The sequence below is a fragment of the Ixodes scapularis genome, unplaced genomic scaffold, assembly GCF_016920785.2.
Source record: "Ixodes scapularis isolate PalLabHiFi unplaced genomic scaffold, ASM1692078v2 PGA_scaffold1__304_contigs__length_218370807, whole genome shotgun sequence".
In the NCBI taxonomy this organism is placed as follows: domain Eukaryota; kingdom Metazoa; phylum Arthropoda; class Arachnida; order Ixodida; family Ixodidae; genus Ixodes; species Ixodes scapularis.
In genome coordinates this window covers 92,849,101-92,862,151 of record NW_024609846.1, presented here as the reverse complement: position 1 = coordinate 92,862,151, position 13,051 = coordinate 92,849,101, and positions in this window count along the sequence as shown.

Genomic DNA, 13,051 nt, shown 5'->3' with positions numbered 1-13,051 from the left:
ATTCACTCGAAGGAACATGGACCGTTATCCACTTCGCATTTTTAAGCACACAATTTCATACGTCAAAAGTCACATCTTTCCTGGCGTATATATTGATAAAGGACTGAGTTGGACCCCGCATATTAATTACTTAAAACGAAAGCTGGTGAGTTTCATTGACCTCTCCCGCTTCATTAGTGGCACTACGTGGGGAGCGTCAGTGCGGGCGTTGCTACGTCTCTATCAGGCTTTATTTATTGGTTTGCTTAGGTACAGTCTTCCAGTTATCAACGGCATGTGCCGTACAAACTTAGGCACACTTCGAAGCCTTCAGGCACGCGCTCTTCGAGCCTGCCTTGGGCTTCCAGCATGTGCGTCAACAATTGGAACTATAGCAGAAGCACGCGTCATTCCTATTGGCCACGTGCGCGACCGAAAGCGTCGCTGTGGTCGGCCTTCCACGATTGGCCGAACGCTGACTATGACGTCAGAAAAGGATTTGTCATCGACGGAAATAAGAGGAATGAAAGAACTTCAATTTCGACGGTGTTGGCAGTGTTCCTTTGAGAGCGCAATGATTTCAAGCTTCCACCATGCTATTTACAAACACCATCGAACTTGTTGTTTGCAAGGTAATGACGTCACAAGGGGGAACCGTAGGAGGGCGCCACTAAAACATCTCGCCGCTAATAAGCATCCTGCTCATGCAGGAAACTCTAAGGCTTCATTTAAGACACTTAACTCAGCATGAAGATCACTCTCTCGCCACCATAGAATCTGCACGTCCAAACTCGAGCTACTCCAAGGCGCTGTCCCAGGTACGGCTATACTTGCCGGGAGATCTTACACAAGCCACAGTTTGCACGACGCCTCCGTGGAGATTTCCTGAACCAGATGTCAAACTTGATATTCCTGGTATCAAGAAAAAATCAAATATGCCAATGGTCGTGATTTTACAGGTTACTATGTCCCATATTTACGGTAACCATCTCTCAAGAACACATGTCTACACCGACGGCTCATGTACCTCTGATAGTTCTACTTGCTGTGTAGTCATTCCAAGTCACTGTAGAACCGTGCGATTCAAGCTAAGCCACGTAACTTCATCTACGATGTCAGAGCTAGTGGCAATTCATCAAGCACTTCAAATCATCTTGACACAATTGTCCCACTCGTGGACAATAATTTCTGACTCCAAGCCGGCCCTCCAAGCAATATCAGCATTTTTGCGACGCGGTCAAAATGACTAAGTGGTTTTCGAAATAATGACCCTTCTTATGCAGTGTTTGGATCTAGGACACACTGTCCAGTTTCAATGGATACCAGGTCATTGTCGTTTACCTGGAAACGAGGCTGCAGACGCAGGTGCGAAGTCAGCCCATTCTCTAGATGCAACTATTACGATTCCGTATTGTCGGAATGACATTAGATGCCTTATCAATCGTCACGCCGCCAGCGCAAGGAGAAATCTATGGCACGATGTCTCCTACCACTATGCTCCCCTCTACGCGTTGGACCCAAATCTTACCTTTCAACTTCCACGTGATCTTCCCCGGAGGACAGAGGCAGTCATACATCGCCTCCGGCCAGTCCTTCCTTCAGCGCATCGGGCAAGCCAGAACATCGGACTGTCCAACGTGTGAATGTGATGAAACCATTGCTCACCTATTGTGCGACTGCAAAATCTACGACGCGGAAAGAGAACACCTCAAGAGTACGTTGGTGCAACTAGACAGCCGACCGTTTTCTGTCATGAAAGTGCTCGGAGCCTGGGATAGCCCTCAGAATGCAGCGAGGGCCACAAAAGCTTTTCTGCGTTTCCTAAAGGAAACGCGGCTGAGCTTCTGCCTCTAAAGGACACACGTACTTTATTTGTAATGTGATCTATAGTTTGTGCTCTCGTGTCACTATTTCTTTTTTTTTTTACATGTTTATTGTTCCATGTCCTCCTATCCTTTCCTTCCTCTTTTAACTCCCCGCTACCCCCTCCCTAAAACAGAGTAGCCAACCAGGACTTCAACCTAGGTTAACTTATCTGTTCTTCTTTTTCCGACTCTCTCTCTCTCTCTCTCTCTCTCTCTCGTGCGCGTGTGGCGCGAGGAACACAAATCCCTGCATTCTCCTTGATGCTTGGGTAATATAGCAAATGGTGTATAGTACGTGTCTGTCTTACGATCGTTGCTAACTTTATTATTTATGTTTCTTTTTTTTTTTTTTATCAACGAAGTTGATTTTCACATATCGCCTTGCCTCCGCTGAGCGGGCACAATTTGCCAGCTGCAGCATGGTGTACGCCTCCGATACAATGTCTGTCGTCCATGTCGAAGTCAACAGAAATCGAACTTCATTTCAGAGTTTGCAGCGCGAGCTTTCGTTCCACGTATAAGAGCGTATTCACTGAACAACATATTTGAGTGCGCTGTTACAGCGCTTCCTCAGAACAAGCCACGGTGGAACGAGCTCACGTTAATAAGTTGCTAAGACCGGCATTATTGATGGTCTGGAATGCACGCATATACAAAAGAACTGTGGATGCTCACCGTAAGCGCAGTGTTGTAGGCGTTACAAAAAAAAATGTAACGAAATATGTTACTCGTTACTTTCAAATAAAAGGAACACGGTAAGCGAAAAGTAACGCAGGTTACTCTTTTTTATAATGACTTAACACGTTTTACTCTTTGACGTTACAGGTATGCAAACGCGCCATATTTCAAGAAACATTATGTCTAGGGTGACTTCATGTGCGCTTTGCTTAGGGTGGAGACATCTGGCCATTTTGTCTCAAACTTTTTTTTTTCCAGTAGCGCGTGAAAGAGCGTGTCCCTGCACGCGTTTGTGGCGCTGACTGTAATATGGCGACATTTTGTTTTCGTCGATTTCTTTGTATTTTACCCGTGAGCGCGCGCTGTCGGCATCGGATACTACAAAGGGTGACAAGGGTGACATCACCCTAAACGGAAGGACATTGAGGCACCAGAAACTGAACATCATTACCTTATCTTTGTTTACGGTTACACCTAAATACTAACATGAAAAAAAACCAAATAGAAACGCAAAAAAACATATGCCTTGGTGCCTAAAAACAAAAGATTAAGTGTGTTTTTTTCTTGTTTTTTGTTTTGGGAAGAATAGGTGACGAATAACGTAACTTACTACGTTACTCGAAATAAGTAACGTAAGTACGCAGTCGCGCACATAGTTATAGCCGTCGCTGTGATCGCAATTCGCGATTGGACAAACGCTCGCTGTGACGTCTTTATCTTAATTAATTTTTCTTTCTTTAACGGTAATCGGCGCAACGTCAGAGTGTCAATCGTGACGATGTTGTTTTAAGAATACGAGAAGTCTAAGCTTCCCTTCTTATTTTTACAGATGCCATCAACCTGTTAGTTCGCAGCTGATTATGAGTAGTCAGATTATTACTTGTGACGTCACGGCGAGAAAGGTTCTGGCCGTGACGTCACGGACGGAAACCATAAGAGAGCGCCACCAAAAAATCCAACTTTCGTTAAATTACCCCGTGTCACAGAATTCGACTTTTTACTCTTTTCATCTTTGTTTCATTTGAGAATGGATCGCGGGGTTCAATCGCAATTGACCCCGTAAGTGTTGCGTCACCGCTCCAAACAAACCTTTGCTAGGGGCGTTGTTATGGGCGAATACATTGGACTGGCTTTCGCTCGGAAAGAACGAGATACTGTCTGACGAAAATCATCACACGCATGGAGATCTGCTAAAAATATAGCAAGAAAAAGCATATACAACATGTTATCAAAGCGGTGTCGGGCCCTCTTTTTCCATTTTTCAGTTGACGTGCGTTGTAATGAAGGAGCAATTATTTTGACTCATAGGCGGTTCGAGACCCCCCTTTTTCCGGGCTCGCAATATGGGTATCTGTTTTGTAATCGCTTGTAATCATCTCGCTGTGAAAAAAAAATCCAGTTTTAAGCAACGCCATATTGGGGAGGAGGACAGACCGTTACGCCCCAAGCGGTTAACTTATTAACTACACGGATGGGGACAACAAATACAATGACGCAGCGCTCGGCCGACATAACCGAGTCAGCGTTCGACTGAAGTTCGTGTTCTCCGGCGAGGGGGAGGAGGGGCGCTTTTGTTTCCACGACGGCCTGCATGAACAATGCAGCATGCACGATCCCAGCTTAGCACAAAAGCCGAAGTGGGTCAAGCTCGCATTCTCAGACGATAGATCCGGCACTTAACGTCGCTTCGTCGATTGTTAGTATTTTTTACATTAAACTGTGCCCCGCGCTCTATTGTAGAAGATGACATGCCCATGCCTATAAGGCCTGTTGGCACGTGTACAGGCCTTGTGTTGAGTAAACACCGAGCGTGGGGAAAACAAACGGGTCTGCCCAATAGCGAAGGAGCTTGATAATAGCGAGTTTTAGTAGACCGTGTTTCCCGCTCCGCTCAGCCCCTCCGCTACCCGGAACTCTACAGCCAAGGCCATCGGCGCGCAGGCGCAGTGGCGGTTTCTTCGTAGCGGAGGGCTAGCGGAGCGGGAAACACGGTCTACTAAAACTCGCTAATAGTGAGTTTTAGTAGACCGTGTTTCCCGCTCCGCTAAGCCCCTCCGCTACCCGGAACTCTACAGCCAAGGCCATCGGCGCGCAGGCGCAGTGGCGATTCCGCGCTCCGCTCTGCAGAGCGGCTGCACGAAAACGATCTACTAAAACTCCCTAATAACATCGGGTAAGCTTCCGCGTGCACGACCGAGAAGGAACGCTTCTCCTTATCTATCCTATTTGTGTTTACCCTTCCCCCAAGTGTAAAAGATAAGGAGGCCAGAATGACCTTGCCTACTCAGTCTCGAACATTCTAGGTTGAATGTTGAAGATAACGAGCCGAGCGTGAGCTTTGACGACTCAATCGGATTCTCTCGACGACGAGCGGGGCACAGCTCTCTCTCCATCCTGCTGTCACGCCGACGCTGCGACGTACGCTGGTGCTGTTTCGACACATTCCTTCTTTTGTTTCTGGCTCAAGTTCGCCGATTAAACCTATATTTTCAGTTTACGCTAGTCCAGCCTTTTCCATCCGCGACATTTCTGGTCGAGTTGCGGGGTAAGGGGGAAAGCGTTCTCGGTCATGCAAGCGTCAATATACATGTTACTGACAGTTGATTTGATCACACAAACGTGCGTCGAAGAGCTGTTCTGTTAGAAATCCTTGAAACGTGTGCTGGCTTGCACTTCGGCCTTGATACACTTCACGTCGTCGTCGTACGTGATTCGGCTCCACAGTGATGTAAATGATGACGTCACAACATGGCGCTCCGCTCCAAACAAACCGTTGCTATGGACGCGTTGTCATGGACAGATGCACAAGGGCTCGAAATGAGCTTAGAAATTGCCTGATAAAAATGTAAATAAGTTTTTGTCAGCATTGTGTCTGTTCAATATCTAATACTCTCGTCTCAGTACCATAAAGCGATGACAAACGCCCCTAATAAAGTTTCACAACCGGTTTTGCCTTGCTAGCGGACGATAGAATGGTTTCGCGGGTTCAGTGGTTCCTTCTGAGGGAGTGCCCGACTGCGTTGAATGAAGTTGGTGACGATCGGCGAAACTTCTCTTCTCGGGGTCAACTTTCCGTGGGATTCGGAAGCGAAGAGTCCCCGTGGATAGCCTTGATAGACAACTCGAGGTACGCGAGTGCCTTCCCGTGGAGCTCGCGTCCGCAATATTCGAGAAGGGGAAAACAGAGCCACTAAATGAGCTGCGCTTATCAGCCCTCTGTTCCCCGACATTCTTGTGGGCGCCGCCATTTCGGTGCTTGTGCAGAGCAGACGCAACTGCCGAACGTCATGATTCAAAAGTGCGCCTTCCTCAGCATTATATTCGGTGTTAGGAAGCTCCTGTAATATTGCTTTGCCTTATCGCGAACTGTTTGAACATTTATGGAGGACGAAAAAGCGTTCACTGTGATTTCAAATAAAGCTTCAGATAACTGGCAACCATGATTTTAAGCCACAATATGTGCAAGTGTCGTTACTCTGAAGCGTAGCTTATTTAGTGGCACTAGTGAAAACACCGTGAAGCCGAATCAGGTACGACGACGACGTGAAGTGTATCAAGATCGAAATGCAGGTCAGCACACGTTTCAGGGATTTCTGACGGCACAGTTGTTTCAGTGCATATCTGTGTGATCAAACCAACGTTAGATCAAACGAGCTGTACGTGCGTAACATATATTTATATTGTGCAGGTGGAAACGGATCGGCAAGCGTAAAACAGAAAAAAAAAAAAAATATTTAATTGGCGAACTTGTACCTAGAAACAAAACAAAGGATGAGCGTCGACGTCGGCAGCAGCGAACGAGACACGTTGGCGTTACAGCTTGTTGCGAGTAGGCAAAGCCGCGCTCGGCCCTTATCTCCTACAGTCGTCCATCTCGAGCATTCAACCCTAGAATGTTCATTAGTGAGCTAGGGCGAGACTGACGAGACAAGGTCATTCTGGCCTCCTTATCTTTTACACTCGGGGTAAGGGTAAACTCGAATCTTCTAGAGGTACGGAGAGCCGTTCCTTCTTAGTTATGCACGCTTGGGGCCTTACATAAAACTGAAAAATCCGTAGGATTTTTTTCTCAGTTTGGTGATTACAAGGCAGGTACAAACACATACTTATATTGCGAGCCTGAAAAACGAAGTTTGGGGTCTTGAACCGCTCATGTTAGGGTCAAAATAATATATATTTGATCACAATGCACGTTAACTGCAAAATCAGAAAGATGGCCCGACGCTGCTTTGATATCATGTTCTAAACAGATGCTTTTTCTCCCTGTATGTTTTGCAGATCTCCATGCCTGTGATGATTTTCGTCAGGCAGTATTCCGTATCGATTCACGTTCGTTTTTATAAAACTGATTACAGTAGTTTTCTTAGGCCTGGCATGTTCCAAATGAATACAAAATCAAAATCGTATCACTGTGCAAATAATTCAAAGTGTTGCAGACGGCATACTTCAGTCTTTTCGTGTCTGTTCGTCATGCGTTCGTCGTCTGCAACAGGCATTTCGAGGCGTCTCGAGGACCGAAAGTTGCCGTCGCAAATATTTCAAAAACAGCTGATCCTCCGGAAACTTCTGTCGTGGTAAGCGTGAAATCTAAGCTTCCTTTATGTATTATTTTTCGACGTTTAAGTTCCACGCTCGACTTTCGACCGATCGTTCTTTCGGAGCGCCCCTAGCAACGGTTTCTTTGGAGCGCTGGCGTCTGACATACGGGGTCAATTGTCCATTTTTCTTCCGCACGAGCGCCAAGGACACAAACTGAAATTAAGAGCCTTTCTCCTTTTTTTTTTTTTTTTTTTTCCTGTCATACAGTATTTTGGAGGAAGATTAAAAAAAAAAAATAAGAAGCGAGCGGTGTTCGGACGCACTGGGGGTGGTCAGCTGCGAGGGGTGTTCTATACTTCGTTTCTTGGTCTATCGGTCGGCAATCCTGGTCGTCCTCGTGGAAAAGTGGAATGTCGGGATTACGGGAGGACCAGAAGGACTGTCGAACATAGTGTGTGAGCGAAGACAGGGTCAGAGGTGCAGGCAGCTGCGAGTTCGTGAGACCACGGTATAGACCTCTTTATTACAGTAGTTGCCTGACCGGCGGGTAGAGGGCGCTGGCGCACTCGGCGCCATTAGGTTGCTTCAATTTGGTCGGTTTCGGTTTCAACGTACACGCGATTGTGATGCTGTTTCATGCCACTTTCGATTTATTTTGCGATATGAATTTCTTTCTAGTAGCACACAGCGAATGAAACAATAGTATTGAGCCACTTGGGAAACCACGAAGTGGTTTCGAGCCTAAATTGCGATCTTTTTTTACGAACACTATATGCGTCTGATTCCGTCCATCATTAATTTCGGCCAGGTTCGGCGGTGAAACAACTGCGCTGATGCACAGGGAGGGGTACCATTGTCCACGGCCGTACCCGCGGACACTAATTTCAAGAAAAAAAAATAAAGAGCAGGACAAGCTCCGCCTGCACAGTGCGCTCGTTGCCTGCCGCCGTGCTTTGGCTGTGCGTGCACCGAGCGGTACGGAAGTAGATAGCTCGCGCTCAAGTCAGATATTGAACTGATCATCTTATATTGCAACAGACTATATTGCATGAGTGCTTAGTGAAAAATCAGGTCGACAACATGATTAACAATCTGCCGAATCACCAAGAACAGATGAACTGACAAGTTTACTGTTCGATGTTTGATTTCCGTACACCAACCTTTTCTAACTTCGAGACTGGAAATGTCTTTTATAATGACTAGACGAGTTTAATATAATCACGTAGATAATATAAAAAAGTGATATTGTCTCGGCCTGTTTTATTTAAAGAAATTAAGCTCTCGACAAATATTTTGATAGACCAGCCTATGCTGACTATAAAATTTCTTTAACTAAAGTACTCATTTACAGCATTTCAAAATATTGGCCTTATGAAATAAACTTTTTGTCATTTGGACATTTGCTTACGACGTTCTCAAGGTATGAGAATGGTAAGATAAGTGAATGCCAGCTTCAAATAAAGTCTGATATTCATTTTACGTAAAATTTGCCGAATGAAATTGAAGAGCGCAAAAGAAATGATTTCCAATAAGTTTGGCTGAAGTCGAACGCCAGGCGCCACCCAATGGACCTGTGTAGAAAGCTGTTCACTGATTTGAAACGATGCTATTTGCACATTTTGACGTCGCCATCTACTGAAAGTAACTCCCTATGCGCCGTCGACAATTGGCTGCACTCCGGTGATTTTCATGCAGAAGGATTCTTTTCGGCGTCACATTTTATGAATCATAGGCACTATCAAGCTGTCTGTGGTAGTTTCTTACGCGGGGAGTCCAATTATTTGTGTTGAAATAAATTAATTGAAATTGCATGGTTATATTAAAAAAATTACTAAAGCAACTGAAAACTATGGACATGGGACCAAGCACGATATACAATTCCGTGGTATTCATAAATAAACCGATAAAGCGAATGCTTATATCACACACGCGATTAAGAACGTAAAACAGATATAGGTGTGATTTTGCGAACAAACAAGTTGCCTAATGCTAAGGTACCATTATTTCTAGCATAAAAAATTATTCAAACTAAATGTTTGTTCCCGCGCCCTGTCCACTAGTTCCCTAGTGTAATCAAAAGAAACTGTTTTCGATCTGTTGGAACTACAAAACACCATTTTTTCAGGAAAAACACGTGGCTAATTACGCTGAGTGGTTTTGTTTTCTTCCTTGACACCAATGCGCACTCATATATATATATAATAACACTGGGCTTCCTATTGAAAATGTTCCGCCCTTATTAGTAACCAAACTTCAGTTCTCATAAGTTATTGGTATTTGAACCCTCGAGGCTCTCTTCAAGTCCTATATGTTCTCAATGTGCGCAAGTGCTAACGCTGATTCCTGCTCCTATAAAACCTTTTCACACGTATCCCGCACGCCGACGGTAAAAAATATTCAAAACGTGTTACAAAATCAATTACAGAAGTTGCGCGCATAATGATGTAATGCAATTGCATGGTAAGTAGAAGTGTCGGACGACACTTTACGGAGTAACGCAAGAGACGCGGTGAAACGCGACGAAAAACACGAATTCAACGCATCCGCCAAGGCGCGGACGGGAGAGCGGAGCGACAAGTTGAAGCAACCCAATGGCGGCCGCATCACGTGATTCCAAGATGGCAGCGCCCATGCGGTGGAGGGTGAAAAGGTCTATAGCGTCGTCGGTATGGAGGGAAACGTCGATGGCCCCGACCTACGGTTCGAAGAAGTCTCCGACTGTGTGTGTGTGCTCGTGGGTGAGTGTTGTTTGACACCAAGAGCACCTAAGCCCACCACGTCCTCTCCGTGTCGACTGGCGACGCAAGAGGCCGCGTCATCTCCGACATCTTTGGACTCCTCACCCAGTGGCGGATTCATTTCAGAGAAGGGAAGGGGGGGGGGGGGGGGGGGGGTCCGGATCTCGTGGCCCCCCCTCTTCAATTCTGAATGTAAAATATTAGGGCGGTGAGAAAAGGGGGGGGGGGGGGGGGTATTTTTCTCCCCCATCTCTGCATACAATTTTTTTTTTATTGTATGGAGCGTAACCGAATGCTTATAATACGAAGTATTTGTGAAGTATATTGTGCTGTTTGAAGTAGTTGGTTTTGTTTGGTCTGGAAGACAAAATACATGAAAAATAGCTTAATGTCTCTTAATTTTCATTCATAGTCCACGGGTGATACATTGATACACTTAGAGACGCAACTTTTTTTACAATTTGTTTACATGTTTTGCATCCACTTTTTGTCATTTTTATCATGGGTGCTATTTCTCATACTTTTGTCTGTATTTTATTATGTATTTTAGTCCGATGCTTTCATATATGTTACTGACGGAGAATATGGCTGTCTTTTTTGTAGATTTTTCTCGTGAGTACAAATGTGATATATATTTCTTGTTTTAGCGCATTTGCTTGAGTAACAAAGTGAACTCTTCCGAAGTCCCCTCCCCTCCCTTTGCTGTTGGTTTCCCCACCCCACCCCCCTGTTGGACCTTGGTGCCTCGTCAGGTGGCACGATCGCCTTTTGTGCCAAGGGCCAATTCAAGGAGTATACCCCTTGAAAGAAATAAACAAAATTGAATGAAATTAAATTATCACGTAAAATTATTTTTTTTTTCTTTCGAATGGCCGGTATCAAACCGTTGCGTATGTGAGAACAAGCACGTCTCCTCCTCGTTTCTTTCCGCGTGATCGTCGGTTCTTTATTTTGGTTACTTACTTCGAATCTTGTATACGGATAAGGCGAAAAGCGAGCTCGAGCACAACGTTTATACGTATACTTTCCCGTCATTCTCCTTGATGCTCGGGTAATTTGGCAAGAGTCACTACTTCATGCAATAAAGACGATATTTTCTGCAGACACGGTGACACAATCATCTCCGAAGCGCGTTTACGTATATGCGTGCTTCAACCATGCCTGCGGACAGTTTTTTTTTTTTTTTTTTTTTTAGAGCGCAGCTTTAAGGCGCGTATTTCCAGCTTGTGCGGCGTCGCCTTCGCCGTCACCGTCGTTGTCACCGTGTGTTGCATTATGCGAAACGTCCCATAATGACGTCACACATTACGTCACGAGGCTCATGAGTGACGTCACGAGCGTCCCGCGCGTTGCATTATGGGGAACGTCCCATAACGAAACGCGCGGGTCTCACTCGTGACCAGCGCGTTTCGTTATGGGACGTTCCCCATAACGTTCCCCATACTGACGTCACACGTTACGTCACGAGGGTCACGGTTGACTTCACGAGCGTCCCGCGCGTTGCATCATGGAGCGTTTCCATAATGACGTCACACGTGACGTCATGCGTGATGTCCCTAGGGTCATGAGTGACGTCATGCGTGATGTCGCGAAGGTCACGAGTGATGTCACGACAGTCACGAAGGTTACGAGTAACATCACGAGTGACGTCACGAAAGGCATTCGTGAAGGTCACGACGAAGGTTACGACCTTCACGTGCCCTTACCCTTCACTTGTGAAGGTCACAACCTTCAGGAGGCTTTCAAGGAGGAGTGGGGAGGAGGGGCATGGAGGAGGGGAGGAGGAGAGGGTACGGAGGAGCGGCATACCCTCCTCTCCGTACCCTCCACCTCCTCCTCAAGAGCTGCGGCATAACAGGGAGTTGTAAACGTCTTTTTTTTTTTTTTTTTTTGGAGGGGGGATGTTGTGACAGTGGTTTAACGGAGTCCCAGTCCTGTCCCAGTCTAAAGCCCCTCTATCTTGGGAAAAGTGGCGCCATTCATTGTTGTGGAAATGCTCGAGACACGTGCCGCGCGCCACTTTTGGGAAGAGCATAGCGTCTGAAATCCAGCTCATCGCTGCGCTGTGACGCCATGACCTTCCCAGGGGCTGCACGCTGCACGTGCCTCTTACATCGATACACCTCGCGCTACTTGTGAAACATGAAGGAGCTTTATCCCAGTCGACCCAGCGCTGTGAACGCATTCCGTGTGCACCGCGTGTCGCCCCCGTCTCGAGAAGTCACGTGACACTCACACGCCGTTGATTTGGCATCGATACATTCGATGGTTCACGTAGCGTTCTTTGCGGTTCATCGTATAAGGTGAAACGGAGTCGGTGTATTCCCAAATTCGGTCACCGCGAAGCGCCCATGAAATGGAGAGTTTTAGCGTGTATCGTTCCGATACCTCCGATAACGATACCCGGTAACGGTATACGATGCGCACGTGCAAAGGTGTCGACAAAGTACCGTTGTCATCGGAATGATATATAGTGAAATTTCCTAATAACAAGTGAAGATTAAAAAAAAAAAAAGCCTTGACTCGGCATTGCGGAGAACAGGATACGTATACGCGGTACGGACGCTGGGCTGCGTCAGACGTCAAACGTACGCATTGCGTAGTAAGGGCCCCGTTATCTTCTATCAGCGCCGTATCTATGCGTCAATGGATAAACGAGCCCCTCGAGTCGAAGCGCCGGTATGCCAGTTGAAACTCGAGAGCTGCGTGTGATTATAACAAAACTCATTTTCTCGTGCACGGCGCCTGCGCAGGAGTCGATTTTTTTCGAAAATCGAAGCATCTGCCCATGGCCTGCAACGTAATCGTTAGGTTTGTTCGAAACTTATTTTTGTCAATATACACCCGGGTCATTTGCGAGTGTTATGTTTGTGTGTGTGTGTGTGGGGGGGGGGGGGGGGGGGTGGGGGGCGGGTAAGGGGGGGGGGGGACGTTTTGCAGTAGGTGTGCAAGGGGCGTCGCCATACCCGACCTTCCTTTTTTTTTTCCCCCTCTTACTATGTTTACTTCACCTCATCATTACCACGGTAGGACATGGTATTGCCATCTTATGGCCAATTCGTCTGGAACGTATCGCACCGATGCAGTGCGGTTCGTGGTACACGGAAGGCTAGAGGGGAGAGGGGAGCTTTCTTTCTCTCCGCCAGCCTTTCGTGTACTCAAGTGGAAAGAGTTTACTGCAGTGGACGGTGTGTGGTGTGCCCCAGACGAATAGGCCATTGGATTCTATTGTGTCCTTCTCCAAGACCTTTG